This window comes from Sorex araneus, chromosome 1 (genome assembly GCF_027595985.1).
Source record: "Sorex araneus isolate mSorAra2 chromosome 1, mSorAra2.pri, whole genome shotgun sequence".
NCBI lineage: Eukaryota > Metazoa > Chordata > Mammalia > Eulipotyphla > Soricidae > Sorex > Sorex araneus.
In genome coordinates this window covers 214,198,894-214,224,247 of record NC_073302.1, presented here as the reverse complement: position 1 = coordinate 214,224,247, position 25,354 = coordinate 214,198,894, and the positions used below count along the sequence as shown (strand labels likewise).

Here is a 25,354-nt window from a genome sequence, read left to right as displayed (position 1 = left end):
ACAATGATCAAACACCCATCCCTCCACCAGTGCACATTCCCCACCACCAATATCCTGAGTATACCCTCCCCTTTCCCATCCTCCCCCTGCCTCCATGGCAGACAATATTCTCCATACTCTCTCTCTACTTTTGGGAATTATAGCTTGCAACACAGACACTGAGAGGTCATCACATTTGGTCCGTTATCTACTTTCGGCACGCATCTCCCATCCCAACTGATTCCTCCAGCCATCATTTTCTTAGTGATCACTTCTGTATTCCATGTGCCTTCTCCCATCCGCGCATAAAGCAGTCTTCCAGCTATGGGGCAATCCTCCTGGCCCTTGCATTCACTGTCCTTGGGTGTCAGCCTCGTGTGATGTTATTCTATACTCCACAAATGAGTGCAATCCCTCTATGTCTGTCCCTCTCTTTCTGACTCATTTCACTTAACATGATACTCTCCATGTCTATCCATTTATAAGCAAATTTCATGACTCAGTCTTTCCTAACAGCTGCATAGTATTCCATTGTGTAGATGTACCAAAGTTTCTTTAATCAGTCATCTGTTCTAGGGCACTTGGGTTGTTTCCAGATTTGGGCTATTGTGAATAGTGCTTTCTCTGAAGTCTTCTTGTCTTCTCACTCTCATACTTCTGTGGTCAGGGATAAAAACCTCTCTGTGCTAACACTTGGATAAGTGTATTTTTCTGAATTGTATTTGCAACTATGGAATTTTCCTCCATTGTCGCAGTAAGAAGCTACATCCAACAATGTTCGGGGAGCCACACTGCTCCCCCAATCCTGCCCCTAAAGGAAACAAATGAAGGTTTTAAATACTTATAATCCTTTACAAATACAGGAATGTTGGTCTGTGTTAAATTTTTTAATGGTGCTTTACTTCTTATAATATCATGTGTGAACAAAAAAGGAAGTGGCAATTTCACACACTGGATCAGAATTAACACTAAAAAATACATTACTAATTTATTTTTATAAAATGGAAATTCTTATTGGGTGCCTTTCAATTACAAAGGCACTAGAATGCAGTTAAATAGATCTTCACACTTTAAAACTTAGGTAAGTCAATGTGGTTTTGAAGCCAGAACATTTATTTAAATGTTCACATAAACAGACTGTCTGATGAGAAATTGTAACTACAAAAAAATTAAATTTGAAAACCATATAATTATCACTAAATTAAGAAGTTACTGTTTTGAAGTTGATTTTGCAAATCTTTATGAAGATTATCCATTCCAGGTTTGAAGCACACAAATATTGCATTCATAATAAAGAAAGCATCATGTAGTGATGTAAACAATGTTAACAACAGTTCTAATTTTTGTACTTCTTGTTCCTTTCAAATTTCTCATGAGAATAAATCATATGGTGTCACTCTCTTCATTTTGCAGGTCTCTTCTGAAAATGAAGCATCAAAGACTAATATTATTGTGTAAATTCCGTACTTGAAAAAATGTTTTGGAAGAACAAGGACAAGTTAGAGAAAATCTTTCACTGTTTTCTGATGTTTAAAAAAAAGACTAAATTATTATTCTCTCATAGCTCAAATCTAGCTTACATACTTAACTCCACCCTGCCAAACGTTAAAAATAACATTTTTTTCTGAAGGTCAGATCCTGAAAACATGTTTTCAATAAGCACTTTCTGTAGTTTCATGTATATTATCAAGAATTTCACATTTTCTTCAGCACCATTAACTCAAATATTCTTTGATGCTTTGAAATGGAACAGTTGCATTAATACATATTTTAGAAAATGTTTACAACAATTCAAAGCACATTAATACAATGCAAAATAACATCTTAATTATTGTGATATAGTTCAAAGAACTATTTTATTTCAGACAGATCTTCTTTTAAAAATAGATTTTAAATGCCTTCAAAATTACTCTAACAATAGGATTCCTACAATGTATTTTCATTTCTTTACATAATTTTAAATTTATTTTCAAGGTTGCTATTTTGTTTGTTTCATTGGTTTTTTCACTTTACTGATCAGATCAGGGTTTTATGATAGAGGACAGAACTGGGTGCTACTGAGTCCTCTCCTCCAAAATAACACATTATAAAATGATTCTGAAATGATCCTAGCAAATTCAACTGCCACATGCACCAACAGTGTAATTACCCCATGATGAGAAAGTGAGGAGCATTCAGAGTGGCACTCTGCTGATGCACAGATGGAGGCGATAGAGTAACTTAATGTTATCAATATAAGCAGACAAGTAAGTAGAAGGCAAGTATAGTAGAAAGCATGTGAAGTCTTCACCTAAATGGAATAAACACATCCTCCTCCTAAAACAACTCTGGAATATGGCCTAAATATGGGTAAATTAGGCTGATGGGAGGTGCCTCTGGTGCATAATACTGAGTTCTGGGTTGATAGTTTCAGTTCTGTAACCCTTTTGCAAAAAGGACTCAGAGTGGACCTCTGGGAAGTTATTTACAAAGGAAACCATTTTCCCTGCACTGTCGACAGCCTGTCTCTTGAAACATCATCTGTAAGGACTACTGCTCTTCCCTCCAACTTCTACTGCGAATTTAATTATGTGCCTGTATAGGTGCAATATGGATTATCTCCAAGAAAATACTATTGCAATCATACGCAATCCAACTGCGGAGTAAAGTGAAACCTGTCCCCAGGACAGCGGCAGTTAGCAATCTTGTGACTCAATGTGATACACTTAGAAAGTGACATAGAAGAAGCAGAGGGCAAGGCATGGGAAAAGGTCTGGGAGCTTCCATGTACTCTCCAAGCATGCCATTCTTCAAAGAAATCTTTGCATTTAAATTAATAGTATTAAAATATACAACTTTGCATTTATCTTCAGAATTGTGGTTCAAATCACTGTATCAGTGTATAACTGTCATCCCGTTGTTCATCAATTTGCTTGAGCAGGAACCAGTAACATCTCCATTCTGAGACTTGTTGTTACTGATTTTGGCATATCGTATATGCCACAGGTATTTTGGCGGGATATTCTCGGTAGCTTGCTGGGCTCTCTGAGAGGGATGGAGGAATTAAACCGGATCAGCCACGTTCAAGGCAAACACCTTATCTGCTATGCTATTGCTCCAGTCCATCCAATCATCAAATACTTTGTGAAATTCAACAGAAGCAGAATGAGGATAAATAAAATAGCTCTTTCTCTCATTATAACACAGTGAAGTAAAGTCAGTATAACTAGATAAAATATTAAAATGATACAGTTAATCTTAAAGTAGTTCAATCTTCCGTTACTTGGGAATGCATATTATTCTGAGCAATCTAAATAGATATATGTCATAGTCAAATGCTAAAACAAAGAAAAAAACAAGTTTTAAGTTTAAACTTAAAGTGTGTTTAAAGAAGCTGTGATAATATATCTGAAAACATAAAAAAATTGGAATATCTTTATCTTAATTTCAGCATTCTTTTTTGTTAAGACCTCACGAGTTGACTCTTGCTGTTAGTGATGACTTTTGCAAAGAACAACTTGCTCTCAATTACTAGTGACTTAAAACATTATTCAGACAGAATAAAATTGACAGAGACACAACTATATCAAGTATATGATGCGCATTAAGCCAAATATTCTGCCATATAACATTTTATTACTGTTAAAAGCTTATTATTGAATAGAAATCTACATTTAAAATAATAAATATTTATTGATCTTGTTATATTTCAATCCATATTTGAATCCATTTTTACTTTTATAGCCTCAAAATGGGCTTAACATTAAAATGATTTTATAATACAACTGGCAACTTATCTTAAAAATTAAGGCAAAGAAGAAATATAGTTCCATAAACCAATATAGTCACTGTATTCTATGCCCACATTTACTGCTCTAGGCAAACAGAACAATATTAACATAAGTATAAAATATTTTCTTCTTTAACCTGAAACATATATGGGTTGAGTGATTATCTAAAGGAAGACAAGTTATCTTTCCTGTATTTCCTTAGAAATTTTGCTTTTTTACATTATAAAAAAAATCATTTCCCTTTGTGGTAGCAGTCTTCCAAAATGACCAGATATTCTTGATTGGTATGTGTTACAGTAGTATGGGATTTCAATCCAGTAGGTTTGACACTAGGTTTCAATCCAGCCCCTGTAGGTCTCAAGGGAAATTGCTACCATCAAGCAGGGATTCAGATTATTTTAGACCCCAGAGATGGGAAATACCTGCTATATAATCTCAGTTCTCCGCCCCTTCCCTAATGCTATAGTAACAGTGTCCTCTTTTATGATACAGCCAAGTGTAGTATGGGGACAGGTGGAGATCACTCAGGTTTACCAGAGAATAGCACTCTTTAGCTGAGGAAGGCATCCACCTCCTCTCTTCATACACAAGCCATCTCCTCCTTGCTGTGTGAATGGGGTTCATTTTCTGGGCTCAAAGTCCATAAACATGAAATAAGCATTTCAGATTTAGTCTGCTTCTTAGAATGTAGAGCCTTGTGCGGCAGGAACAACAGAACAGAACAACAGAGAGGGTGTCTGCTTTGCACGTGACCAGCCCAGTTCATTCCTAACACTCCATGTTCCCCAAGCCCACCCCGGAGTGATCCCGGAGCACAGAGCCAGGAGTCAACTCTGAGCACCGCTGGGTGTGACACCCACCTGTTCCAAAGAGAGAAATTTATACCCATGTAAATTATTCATATGCATGTTATTAAATTTAATTTTTCTTGACTCATAGGCCTAACATTGTTTGACTACTTATTCAGTCTTACAAACAGCTATGAGGGGCTGGAGTAATAGCACAGCGGGGAGGGTGTTTGCCTTGCACGCCACCAACCCAGGTCTGATTCCCAGCATCCCATATGGTCCCCTGAGAACCACCAGGAGTAATTCCTGAGTGCAGAGCCAGAAGTAACCCGTGAGAATTGCTGGGTGTGACTCAAAAAGCAAAAAAAGAAAAAAAAAAAAGAAAAAAGCAGCTATGAAAATGGAGACTTTTCCCCTCAAGTTCCATTTTTTAAGAGTTAAAAATCTGGTATGATGAGGTAGGAGTGATGGATGAGGGTGCTTCCCTTGCATGTGCCAAACCTGTGCTTGATTCCCTGCACCCAAAATGTTCCTCTGAGCACCTCCAGGACTGATCCCTGATGACGGGCCAAGAGTGAGATCTGAGCACTGCCAGGGAAGGCCCCAAAGCAAATCAAAGAAACAAAACACCCAACTGATTCCAAATGAAACAATTCTTCACTAAGATTTTCTAAATGCTAGATATCTATAGGCAACTTCCTTTATCAAATCCAAATCTTCACACAGCCTTATTTGTTAGTATGCCATATATCTCAAATGGTACTACTAACAAGACCCTTTCCTCAATTTTTCAAAATAACTAGTTCCCCAAGTAGTTCTTTTAGAGAGAAAAAGAAGTATACCTCCACAGAATTTGTTCCGTTTCTTAATAATTTAAAACCCTAAATTTGCCATAGCATTTAAGTTTCCAATGGCAAAAAGTACGTCAGCAATTGCAAAGTTTCTATGGCAACAACCTCATGATAATGCCACTCCTGGGACAGTAGCCTGGATTTTACATGTTCAAGAGATATCAATCATAATGGAGCCTGCTGCACAGAGAACTAAAGCTATATGAAAGTTGCTGTTGATTTGAATTTCACCAACAATGCAAATGTGTACAATGTCAACACAGTGATTCCAGGTTACCACAGTGAAAAAGGACTTTCTACATTTGTCAGCCTCACTTCTAAATGAAGTACAGCCTGATTTTGAGAATATTGATTTTGCATTACCTATCAAAAACTGAATCTCCTTTTGAGAACATCTGGAAGGAAGTTGAGGTCTGCCGTTTACAGAAGAAACTTTGTCTTGAGATATCAGGAGCCCTAAGTATCGCTCTAACAGGTTTAGTGAATATAAACGTTCTCTGAAGCCTCTATTACCTCAGTCAAAATTTTATTAGCATCGACACCTCTCTATTAACAAACATTCCATTTCACATGAAAAGACAATAGTCCCGAGTCAGATCTGGATAGAAATATCAGCTCTCTAAAGACTAACATCTGCGGAGCCCAGTGTTCCAGCTGCCCCGGAAAGCACATTTCAAAAGTAAATCTGTCCCATTCATTTGTTCAGGAAGCGGGCATTCAGAGATTGAAATCAATTAATGCTTATTTTTGATTCATTTTAAGTCTATGATTTAGAAACTTGAATTGACAGAGATAATGAATAACTACAATACGTTTGGAAGCTGTATTACATTTTAAAACAAGTGAAGATAATTGTAAGTGAAAAATGAAGGAAAACCGCATACCTCAGTAAATGACTCATTAACCTTTCACCTTTCAAACTCAAGAAGAAATTCTGATGATAATAACCAAGCTGCTTTAATGATACTTCAAGATCATAATAAAATTGAACTGATATTCCTATTTGTGTTCTTTTAAAGCTATTTCCAATTTAGCCTTGTGCTTACAAGGATTCATGGTCCCAAATACTTATGTTTGCTGTCGTTTTCGTTGGAAAAGTGAGACTGAAGAGTGAAGCGAAAGAGAAAAAGAAGAATGGGGAAAGGAACAAAGGAGAAGGAAGAAAGAACCTACTAAAGATTAAATTACATACACACTTTATTTTAAATTGCACACACACCTTTTTAATCTTATTTTTATTATGATAAATATTAAGAAAATGCCTCTCAGTAAAATGGGAATTTGGATGACTCACACCTAACAAATCCAAATAAGTCTATCCTATGTTAGGCACTATAAGACATTTAATGTTCAACTGAAGTTACCAAGGAAACTACTACTTTTCGGGGGAGGAAGGAACATATCCGGCTCACTGAGTGGATTTTTTCTGGCTTCATTCTCAGGAACCACTCCTGGTGGGGCTTGGGGGATGACAGGGATTGAATCCTGTCCACCACGTGTAAGACAAGCTCTCCACCCTGTGTACTATCACTCCAGCCCCAGTTGTCAAATTACTCTTAGTGACCTCCCTAGTCATGCTTGATGAACTAGAAGCCATTCCTGGAAGTACTCAGCCTGGCAGTGATCTGCTTATTTCTCATGCCTACAGCCCACAGAGGGAGTCAACAGAAATCTAACGGTGTTTGGGGGTACCAGGTCCACACTTCAAAGCACTGGTTCTAGGGTCTTGGGTCTCATTCATGCAAGAGTTATACTCCACTTCATCGACCTATCTCCCCCAATCCAAAAGACATTCTAAAGCATTTTTTTAAAGAATTGCCCTTAAATATAACCTCCCAGTTAAAATCAGGTTCCATAATTCATAGATTTGCTCGAGCAGGCACCAGTAATATCTCCATTGTGAGACATGTTGTTACTGTGTTTGGCACATTGAATTCACCACGGAGAGCTTTCCAGGCTCTGCCATGTGAGTGGGATACTCTCAGTAGCTTGCCGGGGTCTCTAAGAGGGATGGAGGAATTGAACCCAGGTCTGCTGCATGCAATGTAAATGCCATACCCGCTGTGCTATCCCTCCAGTTCAAGTTGCATAATTAAAACCCAAAAATAAAACCTCTGATCAATCACCTTCAGTCACAAATTTTACCTCCATCTAGATCATTTTTGATTTTATCAAAGAATCAACTTTATACTTTAGCAATCAAGATTTGAAAGCTTACAGTTTAAAACAAAGATGTCATAATAATTTAAGGTAATGCGAAAATAATAATTTCCAAAATTTTGAGTGCCTAAGCCTTTATTAATAAAAAGGTTTTTTAGCTTCACAAGGGATTCTAATGAGTATGGAAATACTTACATGATACTTTTAGTTATATTTGTTAAAAAACAAGATTCTGATATTATTTTATACTCATAGCACTATACTTTTCATTAAATATTAATACATTTTTTCTGTGAAGCTATTTTATAATGTAACAGTTAAGAAACAAAAGGTTTAGAAATTCAAAGATGTGAGTTCTGTTCTGTGCAATTTTGACACTTAGTTTTGTTGAATTTTCTGGATTGCTGGCCTTCCTGTAGAATGTAAGAGGTAACAGTTTATAAGATGATTGTTAATAATGATTTTATACATACAGAAGTGCATTTTAATGCACAAAATTATCTCAAGGTAATAAAGAAGCACAATCTTTCAGATATATGGATTTAGAAAGTTTCTGCATGCCACTAACAAATTCACCCCATCATCCTCTTCATGACTGAAGAAACAGAATATGTAAAGTGTATTTTGGAGTACTCAATTATAATGTAACTCAAGATTCATTCAGTTAAATTTGCTTACACTATTTAACAGTAGAATCTCCTGTCCCCGTGTCTGGCTGTCTTCACCGGGGCTCCCTCGGAGGGGGCAGGTTGAGTTTCCTTCCTTGTCCCAAGCAGAACGCTGGCATCTGAAAACCTCCAGAACCCAGCCACAGCCATACTCAAGGCCACTCTCCACATGCTCAGACCAACCGAACACATGAAGAAATCAACAGAGGAATGCAGGTATGCAGGACCCATGACCGAGATTTCCAAGCCGGCTCCAATCGGGATTGGACCTCCTCCACCCAGATCCCCAGTTTTCCCAGTAGCTTGGCAGTCACACCCACAAACTGCCCCCAGCACCATGTAACCTCACCAATGGCCAAGATCCAGAGACTATAAAACAAAGCTCCTGGAAGAGAGTGACACAATTTTTACTGGAGCGCACAGCCTCGTTTGAAGCCTAGTGACCTCTTTTTATTTATTTATTTATTTACTTATTTATTTATTTATTTTTCCTGCACAGCAGAGCCTGGCAAGCTACCCATATGCCAAAAACAGTAACAACAACGTGCTTTTCATGTTCCTGGAATGAGCAGATGCCATCGGGCTACACTAGCATGTGACAGGGACAAATGCAGACCTTACTGGCACCTGCTGGAGCAAATCTATGAATAACAGGATCACAGTGATAAAGTGATACTATTTCACAGCTTTTGCTATAAACCTATGAAGACAACATTCACAAATTACTTTCCACAGCTTTCTAAATATGTATGTGGGGGAACAACTATTGTTATAGATATTTTTTAAACCCCCAAAGCTAATCATATTGATGGAATCTATATACAGATTTAAAAGAGATGATGGTTCAAATGTAATCTACTTATAATAGATTTCAAAGGTGAAACTTTAATATAAAGCACACTATATCTGTGAAGTAAGGAAAATAGAAAAACAGAATGAGATAATTTGCATAATGGAAAAGAAATCCTCCTAATATTTTATATATTTAATGGAGCCGAATACAAAGATTGGTAATTCTAAAAAATAAGAATCCTAACAATAAAAATATATTGAGTTCTAAAAGCTAAAATTAATTTGAAATAGAATTAATATATGAGGAGAAAAATAATTAAACTGTTTGGTGGATAGCAAGGCTTTATTTCAATTACCCTCTTGAATTCTGAAGCTTAAGCCTCTAAATATAAAAGTTTAAATAGAAGATTTTCTCTCTCAGTTGTGGAGAAAGAAAATACACGATCCTCTGGTGTGAAATACATACCCACCAAGTTGGCAAGTAGAGTTTTCTTGAAATCTCCTACAGACATAAAGATCTAGAGAGCCAAAAAGGCTAATTTACTATTTTCACTTTTTGTATTTTATTATTTTAATGGTTTATGAACAATTAATTCACACCATATCTTTTGTCCTGATATCCATGTAGGTGAATATAATTATGCTAATTATTTGTAGCAATTAAATTATTAAAGTAAATTATACTAATTATTGAGAAATCTTGCTGTATAACATTGTTGGGGTTTTTTGGTAGTTAAGTGTAGATTTAGCACACAGAACACAGAGACCCAAGCTGCTGAGTCAATGTACACATCCAGGTAAAAGCAGTTTCGTAAAATTATAACTTATTATTTATCATTTTTCCAGTCAATTATGTACCTAATTTAATTAAGACATGTCTTCATTCACAGGAAGCAGCCTAACTTGATGTTCTTTATCTTCTTCATAGTATTTGAATATACCAAAGACAGCATTTTCAGTTTAATATGATTAATTGTTTTTGATAGCCACACAGGGATCTAACTAGAATCATTTGTAGTGCACAAATTTTACAGTTTTAAACAAATAATGCAAGAAGCCTTAGCCAAACAGTTAATGAGATGTCACAGGACATTATTTTCTTTTACAAATACCATTTAACATTCTAATCTTATAAGAGACGACTCAAGTTAAAAAAAAAATAAGTGTACCTCAGATAACTCAATGTTTAAGCTAGATTGTGCCATAAATTATAATGAGCACAATATGCCAAAAAATGCCATCTCTGACCTCATGCTATTGGCTGATTCTCACCTGCTGTATAATAAGGTAAAGCCAAATTAAATATTGTGCCAATCCAAGATTCATTAGCAGGATCTGTCAGCTGTGTAAAAAGCTTCCTTCCCTGTATCTGATCAGTACCCTGGTGCATACTTGTTGAGCTTCATTTACAATATTGTCAGAAAACTAAATGTATTTTCACAGCACTTTCCAAAGCTTTAATCAAGTAATGTCTAACTAAGCCAAAAGTAATTTCTCAATTCTTTCACAATTCCTTTTTCTCCCGCTAGGATATTTATGAAGATAGCCGCTAAAATGACACACCTCTGTGGTACAGTGGAGAGATAGCTCTAATCCACATATTACCAAATGAAAAGATCAAGTGTCATTCTTCACTTCAAGGAGGACTGTAATGTAAGATTTGTTTTATTACAGGGTTCACTAATGCCAATTCTAAATCCCCATTCTTTTCACTGGAGAATTCAAAAAAAAAATCTCCCTTCCATTTGTTAAAAGGAATCTCTCACAATACCGACACACAAAACGGCATTTATTGACATTAAAAGCTTCATCAGTTATTTCTCAGCAGTTTTCATTCCTTTTGCAGAAGGTTTGGTATGCTGTTTGTCATAAAGGAAAGTGGCACTCTTTGATTTAGCAAAGTCTGAACTGAAATCAGTACTCCGATTACTTTATTTAAAGGTGGATATTTTCCAAATGTTGGATTGAATCCTGTGGATATCTATATGGGGCAGAGATGAGTTTGGTATGTAGAGACGTAAAGATTTTTAAAGATAATTCTGCTTTGCACTTGAATTATTACTACTATTTTCTACTAAACTTATGCTCAGCTACAGTACTTCTTGGTTAATCTGTTTAGGTCTCATCGCAGGAAGCAGTGGCTGTATAGTTTCTCAATTATTTCTCTGTCTTATACTCAAACAATTTTTTATAAAAAAAATCAAGTGAGCAACAAATCAGGTATTCAATTTTTAAACTTCAGGAGAGTATACAAAGTTGATACCTAAATCTATGAGAAACTCTCAAGATATATAGTGAATTTTATTTCTTTATCTGACTTAAACCTTTACCATGTTCTAAATACTAGGCATTAAAGCAACAAATAAAAATATATATACTGGGGTCCAGACAGACAGTACAGAGGTTTAGGTACACAATAATTCAGGTTAATCCCAAACCACAAGGTACCCCGCCAAAGTATAACAGTGGAGGGCCCTGAACACCACTAGGGTAGCCAAATAACCCCGAGCAGTGCAGGGCTCACAAAGGGTACTGCATTCTCGAGACATCGCACCACACTGAGGGGTGAATCTACTTAGCGGAAAACGGCCAAGGCCGGCATCCTATCCTGGGTCTTCTAGAGAGCCCCCTGAGGGCCCCTAATGAATATGTATATTTGAATAGACAATCTTGAAAGTATATTTTATATTTTATAAAGGGAGTAACAGGGAATATGTGTATATGTTTGTATGTGTGTGCATATATGTGTGCATGGATATATGTATATATTATGTATGTATATCTCCTAGTCTAAGAGAAAACATACTCATAAGGGGCAATAACTACATTTTTTTGGCAACTGCTATGAGGGAAATATCTACAGGTTGATTTCCAAAATCAGTGAAGGTTACCAATATCAACTGACTGGAATTAGTACAGAGGGGAATAAACCTTAGGTCACTCCAATTTCCTGGTATTTTCCCAGGAAAATTCAATGTATTATTATTATTGCCATTATCATCATCATCATCATCATCATCATCATTTTTATTTTTGGTTTGGGCGCCAAAACCAGGTGCTCTGGTCTTACTCCTGATACTCTGGTCTAACACCCAGCTCTGGTTTTACTCTTGGTGCCTGGTCTTACTGGTCTTACTTCTGGCTCTGTACTGACAGAACAAACCTAATCACTCAGGCAACTAACCAATGTGTTGATGGTCTCAAATAAGGGTCAGTAATATGCAAGACAATCACTTTCATCCCTGTATTATCTCTTTGCATCTGTGTAGCAATACTTTAAATTTGTTTCATTTTTAATAAAATTATATATATGACTATTTCTAATCATGAAACTAGTACTGTGATTTTACTTGTTTCTATAGATTAATATGCTTCTCATAATTTAATGCTAAATTAGATAAAATAGCACCTAATATTATATTTTAAGTAATTAGATTTATAAAATAATAGACATTTTTATATTTCATCTCTTTTTTCAAGTAATATGACCTCTTTGATAATCTGTATATATACATATATATTTATCACACCTCAGAAATATTATATTTGTAATGTAAATTCAGCACTGCAGCCTGAATTTTTACTAAGATGCTAATTTTATTTATATAGTTTTGGTTTCATGGCCACACCCAGCAGTGATCAGGCCTTACTCCTAGCTCTGCTCTCAGGGATCACTTCTAACAGTGCATAGGGGATTATATGCAGTGCCAGGGATCGAATCTAGGTTAGATGTCTGTAAGACAAGAGCCAAATTCACTGGATTATCTTTCCAGGACTGCCATATTAATTTTTCACCATAAGGTCACTCACTATATTGTTCAAAGTACAAGTCTATTTAGCATTTTTTAAAAGAATAAGTTATTAAGCTGTGTTTTTCTGTAAGTCATGGAAGCACTAAAAATGACAGTTACATTTTTAAAATAAAGATGAAAAAAATTCTAATTTAAAAAAAATCACAAAAGCAAAGTTGTTTTAATTATTACTATTGTAGAATAATTAAATTCTAATTTCATAAAGTGCTTTAGAATTTGAAAATCACTTTCATTATCTTATTCACTTTTAAAACAATATCATGTAATGTGTTGCCATTAGTTACATTCAGCAGATACAAAAATTCTACATCAGAGAAATGCAGTGACTTATTCACAATTAGACTGCCAAAAAGCAGTTGAATTCCAATACAAAGCCAAATCTTTTATTTCACGGTCATTTCACATTGCATTGAAATGTATGTGCTATTACAAATAGCATAAATTATTTTGTATTTGAAAATACTTTTGGTAAAGTGACATATGTCATTTCCTACTGCAACAAGTCTTTCGCATCTGTGCATGTCACACCCGAAGTTTGGATCATGTTGTGTTAGCTTAGGCAAATTCTAGTGTTATGGTTGTTGAATTATGGATACTGTTGAAAAATATGACAGCAATAAAATTTTTAAAAGATTGATCTTTATATTGTATCCAATATCTATTTATCACTTAGCATCAATTACTAAATTTTGCTTATTAAAAAAAGTAGAAAATATATGATCTGAATCCAGATAGATAATACAATCATAAATGTATTTTATGAATGTACTTATAAATATATATTTATATATGCATATTTATATGTATATATGTATATAAATATACTTTATGAATTGTACATTCATAAAGTACTTGCTTTTCATGAAGTCAGCCAGTGTTCTCATCATGTTCCCTGTACAAATAGTGTACAAATTTTCAAGACTGGAGAGATAGTACAGTGGTAGAATGTTTGTTTTGAACACAGCAGATCCTGGTATGATCTGCAGCATCTTAGAGCACTTCCAGGAGTAATTCCTGAGTGCAGAGAGAGGAATAATCTCTGACCAGTGAAAAAAAAGAGAAGTACTTAAAAGAGTGTCTAGATTTTCAATAATTAAACAGAAAAAGAAGAAATTTTCTAAACCACAGTTGTAAAAGTCATTGACTACTATGTCACTCTTACAAAATCCATCAATTAATGAAATGCAGTACACATTTTTAATCTTTGCACATTGTTGATTACTTAATGACACTAATGTTTTAATTCATTTAATTTTTTTTATTTGAAGCAGAATTTATGAAAATCTCAAAGGCTAGGAATAAAGATGAACACCGGCCAATTAAAATTGAGGTCACCTGAGGATTGAATAATTTCTTGTTGACAATCAAATTATTGTACTTTTTTCCTTTAATTATCTCTTTTATCTCATGATTAAATTTATGTCAATTTCTCATCATTTGTAATATTTCTATCTATTGACAGCAATATGGGTAAATTTACTGTTACAAAAGTGCCCCATATGGATACCCGCAGTGCTCCATACACAGTAGGTTTAGAGACTATGTTTTTATTTCTACTCTTTCACTGGCTTAAAAAATTCATTCACCAAGATCATCAGGGTCACATCACTTGTATATTAGCTCAACTACCGCAGGTAAAACCGGCAGAGTACTGCAAGTGGTGGGTGTCTCATTATCACAAAACTATTTATCACAGAATCTATGCTCACCCAAGAACTCTCTTCATGAATCTAAAGCAATGGTTTCTTATCATGGGCTTTTGAGAGACAGATATTTCAATTTTTATGTGACAAGATACTTCTGTATATACAGAAACCAGCTTACAGAAACTCAAAAGAGGAAAAAGAGAAAAAGAGCATGATGGCCAGATAAGCAGCATGAACCCCGGTGGACTACAGAAGAGTATATTTAGAGTGGACTTCGGGAGGGGATGACTGTTTCCCAAAGATTGTTATTGCTTAATGAGATCCGTGACCACACATCCATTATGTGGGATAAACATGACTCCCTGCTGGCTCCCCAAAGCCTGCCGACAGTTGGTGGTTATGATGTTAACTCACTTTAACACCCTAGAAATGTTTTTATGTCTTTCCCTCCTATTTCTACAATATTGGAACAAGACTTGAATTCACCATTTAGAAAATATAATAGCGATATAAAATCTGTCTAACTTGACCATTTCCTATAAAACTTTTGTGTTGCTGCTATAAATTATAATGCTTATTTTGGGAAGTCATTTTTTGTCACTTTTTATAAAATTGATTCGAAATAATATATAAACTTACACATAAAAAATTTTCAAATATTTACTTAGTCTAATAAGTTATTTCCCGTTACTTAAGTACAAGATTAATGCTGAACATATTTTGCCTAGAAATACTTGCTTTAATTGCTTTGCAGAAAAAAATCGTAACATCCGTTTCATCTTAAAAAGACTAAGTAACACAAAAATTAACTCTAATTTTAACTTTTATGTAAAGAGTAGTTCTTTCTTCTGTGGAGGGAAAAATTATAGCTATTAGGCATTCCTCCTAGTTTCTTTACTAAAGGAAAAATATCATCACTAAATAACAACATTCAAAAGTAATATCTAGCTCAGTATTTTCAAAAGCTGTATAGAATGATTTGTGTAGTACTAATACACAAAACCAATTCTTGATTTTAGCCTTCATTCTGATTTTCTGACAGAAAATCTTTAGTACACAGACCTTGAAGAGAAAGCAAACGATCCTTTATGTAAATTTATCACTTAGGAACTCGAACATTTACTAGATATTATACAATCATATCATTCTTTGTGGGCAGGATTGGAACAGTATTTTCTAGAAGCATAATAATTCTTATGATTATAAAATAAACAAATATATTTCTCCTCCCCTATTTGATTATATTTTTTCCTAAAGCAAGTCGTTTTTACTAATATAAAACATGTATATAAAAGAAAAAATTTGTTTCAAATCCACAGATGAAGCAATCTCAGTAATATAAAAAATATAGAAAAATGATTTTAGATGGGCATTAATCTACTCTACTATCAGATTCACCTCAGTGGTTCATCCTCACAGGACACCCAGAATAAAGGCCACATCATAACGTGAAGTGCCACCAAGAAGTAAGCAGAGGGCCAAGTTCTTTATTTTAATACAGTCAAAATGTCATTTTGAACAACAGAAAGATAAAACAAATCACATTTTTTTAGTAACTAACCACTGGGGCAAGAACAAGAATCTATATTAAAATGTAGTCCTCAACAAGTTTCTTACGTCCTATAATAATGTAGTTCATGAGTTAAGTTTAGAGATTTGGACTCCAGTCTCTTAAAAGTTCTATCTGCTTTAAAAAGGTATAGTAGAAATGACATCTGCATTTGTATGTTCATTGTAGCACTATTTACAATAGTCAAAATCTGGAAAAATCTGAATGCCCGCAAGTAGATGACTGCTTAAAGAAACTTTGGTATGTCTACATGATGGAATACTATGCAGCTTTTAGAAAAGATGAAGTCATGAAATTTGCATATAAGTGGATCAACATGGAAAGTATCATGTTAAGTGAAATGAGTCAGAAAAAGAGAGAGACAGACATGGGAAGATCGCACTCATCTGTGGAATATAAAGTAACAGAGTGGGAGACTAACACCCAAGAGTAGTAGAGATAAGGACTAGGGAGTCTGCCCCACAGCTTGGAAACTGGCCTCACATGCTGTGGGGAAAGGCAGCTGAGATAAGAGAAGGGAAAACCAAGTAGAGGATGTTGGGAAAACCCATTCGGGTTGAAAGCTTCGTGCCAAAAATAGACTATAGACCGAACATGATGGCCACTCAATACCTCTATTGCAAACTACAACACCCATCAGGAGAGAGAAGAAAATGGAATGCCCTGCCACAGAGGCAGGGAGGCGTGGTGGGGGACGGGGCGGGGGTGGTGGGAGGGATACTGGGAACATTGGTGGAGGAGAATGGGCCCTGGTGGAGGGATGGGTAAACAATCACTGTATGACTGAAATGCAAACACGAAAGTTCATAAGCTTATAACTGTACCTCATGGTTATTCACTAACAAAAAATTTTTAAAAAAATAAAATAAAATAATAAAAATAAGGACACAAATTATATCTGCCTTACATTCATTCAGTTATCAATAACATATTCTGTGTATCTGACTATTCCAGAGTTGTTTGTATTCTATCAACCATGCTCATGGAGGAACCACTTAACTGTTCCATCGGTTGCATTGCCTCTAAAATTCTCTGTGCGAGCTCCTCCCCATCTATGGAAGAACAAACCTTTGAGGCACCCTTTTGCTACTTACAGTTGAAAAAACAAAACCCCTTTAGATATGAGTCACCCCGGCTACAATTCAAAATTTAGCAGGTAGATGTCGTTCTTGGATGTAACTTTTGGATGTCCTTCTCAGTTCTGCCTGGTTCCTTTGCAGATAAGAATGGCCAAGGTCTCTTCGGATATGATATCAATCGTTTCTTGCAATTATTACCTGCACACTGCAGACTGTAAATGTGTATGTTATAGTAATGCAAATCTAATAATCCCTACGATCAAATAGGTGATGACTTTGATGTTTTTTATCTAAAACTCTCTAATATATTTTAAAAATAAAAGAGCTTTAGAGATATTGTTTTGCATGCTTGTAAATTTCACATAACTAATAAATAGCTAAATTTAGATTAGAATCCCAATTAACTATAAAATGCAGTCTTCTATCAGGACCTCAAAATGTTTTTTAAATAACTAAAAATAGTTCAGTGCCAATAGCTGTACCTTGAATTAGAGTGGTAGAAAGCACACAGTGACCTTGGGGAGGGGGGTAATTCTGTTTGTAGACAAATACATTTTGTCATTGGATATTGTTTTTAATTTGTGTGTTAAATGAGTTACAACTTACTTTATTCTAGAAAGGTTTAAGAACAGCATCTCCCACTAGCACCACATCTATCAAAACAACCAAAGGATGAATAACCAAACACATAGAAAATGTTTATCTTTTAGGATGGGTTATTGAATGAACAGTATTATTTTCTTTTTACAGAATAAGTATTTTTCTTAAATACTTCCATTATACAAGTTTTTATGACAATAGTACTACAAAAACAACTCTCACTACTACTGATAGCAATATACTTTTATTAACTGAGAATGGCTACTATTAAAAAGAACAACTTATAAGCATATTCTTAAAACTTCCATCAAGTGAGAGGCATTCTTATCCTTATCTCATGCAGGAGGATACTTAGCCTTTAAGAGATAAATAAATTGAGAAAATATAGTACTAGTAAGATAGTAAGTGGTCTTTTATTTAGAATGATACATCACCTCTTCACTGACAGTTTCCACAAAGCAAAATGGTACAACACTATAAGCCCAAGGTCTTTCTATATCTCTTAGTGTCTACATTATTAATTCAATGTTTAGAAATACTTTACATCACCTAGACAACATTGTATTCAGGAGCCTTCAATCGGAATCTAGTCTAGCCTATCTAATATCTAATTTAATTTTAAATTCTGATGCTGGTCTAAGATGGAATAAATAAACTATACATTCAGAATGTAGAAAATGGAACTGAAAGAATCACCTCAAAAGATCAAAGTCAAGAAAATTATGAATGACTACTGTGTAACATGAAAGTTAGCTGATGGCCTAGCGAGATAGCACAAGGGGTACCCTTTGGTAGAAGATGGGTCGGTGGCTCTGAGAACAGTTCCATGTCAGATGGTTGTCTAAATGAAGAGCACTTCTTTGCATGCAACTTTAGCATTGCATATGGTACCCTGACTACTGGTAGGAGCCATGGAACACCACCACCTATAGCACAGGCACACAAAAAGAACCTTATAAGCAAAAGCAATTGCACACATGATAATTGCCAACTAGTTTTAAACCATTAAGATATTATTATTATAAATGATATTCAGGGGAAACTAGAATTGTACAAAATGATCTAATGAGGTTAAAGTTAGAAATGAATAAATTTAAATTTTTTATGCTATATAAATCTTGCTATGTCCTCCAGGATTAATGAATTTTTTTCCGTCTATACCTTGCCATAATCCTGTGTATGTGTGTGTGTTTTCATTGATACTGACTTCCTTATTGCCAAAATTCTAATGATAACAGTCACATTTTTGATAGACATGCTCTAATTGTTCCTTATGTGCACACCTCTTCTTTCCAATTTTTTTTTTACTCCAATGAGCTCTATTACTCAGGAAAGAGTCCGTGGTTGGCATTTAAGTAGATTGAGACAAGAAATATTTCTATACTCACAGGACCCACAGACCCCCCCTCTAAGCAATGAGTGCGTTAACATGAAACAATATGCACTGCAGTAAAACCCCAGTGAAAATTAAAGGATTAAAGGCTTCTTTGAAGTTAGTTGTAGCCCCATGCTTTTAATATGAAATTTAATCAAACTATATGCTAATAAAAATAAGTTTGCCATTATCCAGCAGAGGGAAAAAAGTTCCCTTCAGTAGTAACAAAATGCAGCGCCGACGTGTCTTGTTGAGGTGGGAGTCTTTATGTATTATTCTCCGTCCTTCATCAGGCAGGAAGTAGACACAGAGAGAGGCTAAGTGACTTGCCCAAGGACAAAGAGTGAGTCAGATGCAGGGCTGGGAATTGAGCCCATTTCTCCCTGTTCCCAGTGCACAGCTTTCTTCAGCAAGCCGTAATGCCTTTCAGATGGATCATTTCCTAAAATGTATTAAGTTGTTAAAAATTCAATATGGGCATTGCATTGCTTTCTAACTCACTAGGTTTCTTACTATCTTATTAGAGAAGAAGCTAAATGTGATGGTCATATCACTACCATCACATCTGTACTTTTACAACTAGATACCACTGAAGTCAGGTATATCCACACACCTAACAGAAACCAGAGTCTGGGGAGACATTCATGTTGGGGGAAAACATACAGAGAGAGAGAAAGTAAAAATGCTTCTTCAAAGTCAAAATCAAATCATCATGAAAAACAAGATCTCACTGACTACCAGAAAGAGTTCATGATGTCCCTAAGATTTAAAGGTAAAAACCGTAAGAACACAAAAAGAATGTTAAGTGTGTATAATGAAAAAAATGCAGATTCTTATCTTTTCTAAGTAGTTGAGAAACCTTTCCTTCTAAAAAGTTATGCTTTCTGCACTAGCTGAAATTTTATATATTGCTTCATGGGTAATGTTGGAATATTTATTTGAATAACAAGAATATGGTCTCTTATAACTATTTATTTGAATAACAAGAATATGGACTATTCTCGTATCTCAGAAATGAGACAAGATTCTAAAATTAATATATGTCTTCTCACTATTATCATTAGAAACATAAAAATGTGTCTGTCTTCTATCAATAAAATCCATATCATCTATGAAATCTTTCAATATGACATGGTAGAAAACTGCCATTTAGTTTAGACTAGCATAAGACCAAACATGGTTAGTATCTTTGGCACATCATTTTCTGCTCATTCTCCACCCAAAATATGTAGAATTCTAATAGCACTAATTTTTACCTGCCAGGTATAATCAAACTCTCTGCAATGATTCCTTTCATGACTTCCTTATGCTTGCATAGTGTTTCCATATCTGAGTTAGAAAGCATCTCAAGGGTAGAGATGCCTTTAAAATATTTCCTCACACAGTCTTTCTCATAAGAAAAATTAGAACATACTAATAGATTTTGTTAGTTTCATATGTTTAGTTTAGTTTAGTATAGTTTAGTTTAATTTTGTTTAGTTTCAAGATGTGTTCCCTCTTCCCGCCCCAAGCAGAACCTCAAGAGTTGAAGAACCCAGCCACAGCCATGCTCAAGGCCACTCTTCACACATTCAGACAAGCCTCATGCATGAAAGAACTGGCAGAGGAACCCAGGTATGTGGGACCTAGGGCTGAGATCTCCAAGCCTGCTCAAATCGAGACTGGGCCTCTTTCACCCAGATCCCCCATTTTCCAGTATCTAGGCGTTCACACTTAGGAACTGCCCCCGGTGCCCTGTAATCCCACCAACGGCCAACATCCAGAGACTATAAAACCAAGCTCCCAGACATCTAATAGCCTAGTTCTCCCTCTTGGAGAATGTGACAAGCTATTGAGAGTCTATTGCCTACTTAGGAGAGCCTGGAAAGCTCCCCGTGGTGTATTCATATCCCCAATACAGTAACAGATATATACATACCTCTTGGAGAGTCTGGTGAGCTACTGAGAGTAGCTCACCTGCGCGACAAAGCCTGGCAAGCTAACTGTGACATATTCAATATGCCAAAAACAGTAACGATAGGTCTCATTCCCCTGACCCTGAAAGAGCCTCAAATTGTTGGGAAAGATGAATAAGGAGAGGCTGCTAAAATCTCAGGGCCGAGTGTAATAGAGATGTTACTGGTGTCTGCTTGAGTAAATTGACGAAACATGAGATGACAGTGATACAGTGACAGTGATACTAATAGATCTCATAAATCATATATTTTGTTTAATAAACAGATTTAAATTTTGAAGACATTTATATTAAGTTAAGCCTTTATATTAAGTTATAACCACAATCAAGCTAATGCAGAATTTCATTTGTTAAATAACCAATCCTTCTGTGAACACTCTATTTGAATTAAAATATATTTTGTTCATGCAGTTTTTATTATCATTAAGATAATCTTTTGATACTTGAGTGTGCATCCATTGAATATCACTGAAGTTTTAATAGCTTATGAAATTTCTCTTAGTAATAAAAAATAAATGTCACATGGAAAAGTAACAGGGAAATGCAAGATGAACTTATATTGAATCACCCTGAGAATTTTAGAAAGAAATAAAATGCTGAAAAAATATATATCAAAATCGTTGAGGAACCAATTTGAAAGATTCTGACCAAAGAAAAAACAATCTGTAAAAAAAAATGATAATTTTAGATATTACAACCATTATGGAACGCTTTATAAATCTGCTTGTGATGTTTGCACAAGGGCCATGCTAATCCTGTCTGTATTGTTCCAATTTTAAGTATATGTGCTGCTAAAGCAAACACTAGCTACCGAGAGTATCCTACCTGCACGGCAGAGCTTGGCAAGCTATCCGTGTTGTATTCAATATGCCAAAAACAATAACAACAAGTCTCACAATGGAGACGTTACTAGTGCCCGCTCAAGCAAATCGATGTATAACGGAAAGATAGTGCTACAGTGCTACAAACATTATAAAATTAATATTTTCCAGTTTGTATTCATGTGATAAGAAATGATACTTTTATACAGAAAGAATAGTGTCAGTAACTTTACAAAGAATGAGAATGTCACTACTCAAGTAATTGAGGCAACCAATGGTCTCACCAATAATAGGACAAATGGGAAGCCATCTCTTGATACCATATACTGCCAACAGTGTACTTCTGCACGTTATATTCCTATCAAAAGTATATGACCAGGAAAAAAAATCAGACAATCCAAAATTGTGGACCATTCTATAAAAATATGAGCAGCATTTTTCAAATAAACCCATTTTATGAAAATAGCTAAAGCCAGAGTTGCAAGAAGTCAGAGGAGATATGGTGACAATATAGCACTAAATTACTGAGTGGATGCTGAGACAGAACCAGATTATTGGTGTATAAATTGGCAAAATTCTGATAAATTCTAGAGTTTAGATAATAATCTATTATATGAAAGTCAACTTTTTATTTTTATGGCTGTACTTTTGCTATAAAACATTTTAGCATTGGGGGAGATGACTTGAGGTTATTGAGGAATTTTCATATATATATATATACAAATACATATGTGTGTATGTATATATAAATATATAAGTCCAAACACTTGCACTTGCATGCCACTGACCAGGTTGGATCCCTTGCACTGCATATATTATTCTGAGCATTATCAAAGGTCATTCCTCAGCATAGAGCCAGATATAGCCCCAAGCACTGCCAGGTGAAAACTCCACCCCCAAATAAGTAAATAAACACAAATAAATGTAAGTGGCTTGGATATAGGACTTATTTGACTATTCTGTTTGAAAATACAAATTCTTCTGCAAACTAAGTTCTGATACTGAAACACAAAGCATGATTCTTGGTAAGTTACAGCTTTCCCAAAGGATGAGAAGATTAAATACAAACTGAAATGTGATTCCATTTGTGTTTTAGCATGAGCATGATATTTTGTCTAATTAGGATCATCTTTCTGCCATCCTCACTTCTCTGTATATTTTTCTTCTCCCTTTGGTCCTTCTGTTTTCTTCCACATTTCAGTCAGGTTCTATATGTGGCACAGAAATATCTTTTTTTTTTTGCATCTAGCTTTTTACTTATCACAGAATATTTCTTGCGAGACCTCTGAGGAGCTCTTGCTTTGAGAATCATCTCTGTAACATTTCCTAAGCATTATTGAGAGAGAAATAAAGAGAGAGAGAATGAGAGACACAGAGAGAAAGATTGAGATGATGTCTAATGGCACATTCCTGCCCTCACAATTGAATCTAAAATACTTGACCCTATGCCAGACCATTAAGAATATTTTTTTCTGAATACACCTTCTCTCTCCTGAATCTGCTTTGTATTTTACAAGGGAGAGGAGGTTGTGAAGATAAAGATGCAAGGCAATATTGAAATATACCTTTGATTCTATTCTTCCCCAAGCCAAAGCCTGTAATAATAACACACTCCAAATTTCAAAGCATTGTGCTTAGCTCTCTAGGGCCACCTTTTGTCTGCAATGAACCATGAAAAATGTCTTTTCATGTAACCTGGTCCAAACTCCTCTTAATGCCTCAAACTCAGTGATTGCACAGAGAATCATAGGGTGTCAGCCTGGGTGTTGAGTCAATCAGCCTTTGCTTTTTGACCCCTATAATATTAATTTCCTGGTGTGCATATGCATGTGTGTGTATGTGTTTTCTTTCTTTTATTTTGATGAGCACTATTTAAAACTTCAATTCATAAAAGTCAAATCCCTGGCATTCCTTGAATTATCTAAAGGTCTCGCATCCTGGAACACATTCACGCAAGGCCACCATCTGCTCCAGCTGGATGTCATCTGCCCCCTTGGATTCTGTGGGTGTTCTGTAACTTGCATGCCTCCCAGAGCACCCTCTGACCAGTCTGGGTGCTATGTGCATTGGTGTTTGCAAAACTTGCCCTCCATCTTGCCCTTTAAGTCATAAAGGTTAGTCAAATATGTGTGAGTGCCATTACCTACCATGATGAGCAGAGAAATGTAAACAGCTTTTCCTCTGAGCTAGAGAGCTCAGGAGTCCGAGCCAACCTATTTCCCTCTATGAAACTATAGAGCGAGAGGAGGTGGGGGGGGATTTGGCTATCATCTCCCCTTGCAGTAGAAGGGAGGAAAAGAGGGCAGAATTGCCGCTTCAGGTCCTTTTAGATGATTTTCTGCTTTTTAAGGAAACGTCATTATTCTTATTATAGACTTGAGCTCAACTCTCACTTACATAGTGACTCTCAAGCATGGGTTTGAGATGTGGAGATAGAGCCATTACTGCTAGATTTCACACGGAAGGGAGTTTTACTAATCCTCTTTGGCATTCATCTCTAAATCTTGGGGAACTCAAGTAGCTCCTATCTCAAAGTTTATTTTTGACTTAAGTGATTTTCTTGCTACTGCTAGGTTTTTCAGGTGCTCGCCAGCCAGCTTAACCGTTATCTGAATAAGCTTTGTTTATTCTTCTTGGCTCTTTATAACAAGTTTAAGTCTGTTCCAAGGGGTCAGAATGTTTCCTGCCCAAATGTCTTTTATTCTGAGCATGAAGTCAGTAATTATTTTTTTGCTTTACAAAAAATATAAATAACCCCGTTATGCTCATTTTGAACCTTTTCCCATAGTACTTTTCTTATGAGAGGTTGGGGAAAAAAAAGCCCTTCAGCAGACCTCCAAGTGAAGTGAGCAGAGTTCTAGTCAGGGAGCATAAATCATACCTCATACTCGCAAATATACAAGTAACCCTTCCCCTTCCTGCTGTTTTCAATTACTCAGATTAATTTATTTTCAAACTTTTTGGCACCCCTCTGCTAAAGTACACAGCAAACAAATTTACAGTGAGTCCCTAATTAAATATTAATGTGAAAGCTTCCAGCTTCAAATTCCATTTGGTTCAGTCACTCTTAAATTTAATAAAAATTTGGTGTTTATTTCATATTTAACTTATTTCTGGATATAATGTTGATTTTAGTACTGGAATTTGGGAGCCAAATTATTAAAGGGGCTTTTGACAGCATGAATGAAAAATGGTCTGAACTTAAAGTTACACACAAATTAGATTTTTGCACATAGATCTAGCAAATGTCTTTGAAACCTGCATGTAAGCTCTTTACAGAACACATAAATTGGTTCAGATAGCTAGTTTCTACATTGTATTTGAGCATTTCTTAAAACTTTGAATGCTTGGGCTCCGGAGCTCCTTATTTTAATCTACAGTCTATGGAGGACTACTTCCTTCTTTAAGCTAAAGACACACCATGTTTAAAAACAAAGAAAGCTGGTTTTCTATTCAGTTATTGTTTACCTTCAGTGACCACATAGAATT

At 35.5% G+C, this 25,354-nt stretch overlaps 1 protein-coding gene and 1 non-coding gene across 2 annotated transcripts in view; both read right to left on the bottom strand.

The window, feature by feature from the left end:
* Positions 1-25,354, bottom strand: part of LRP1B (LDL receptor related protein 1B) — a 1,943,003-nt gene that overhangs the window by 1,905,757 nt on the left and 11,892 nt on the right. The window lies entirely within an intron of this gene.
* Positions 21,741-21,848, bottom strand: LOC129401427 (U6 spliceosomal RNA). Its single transcript, XR_008628338.1, has one exon. It is a non-coding gene; the product is annotated as a U6 spliceosomal RNA (small nuclear RNA).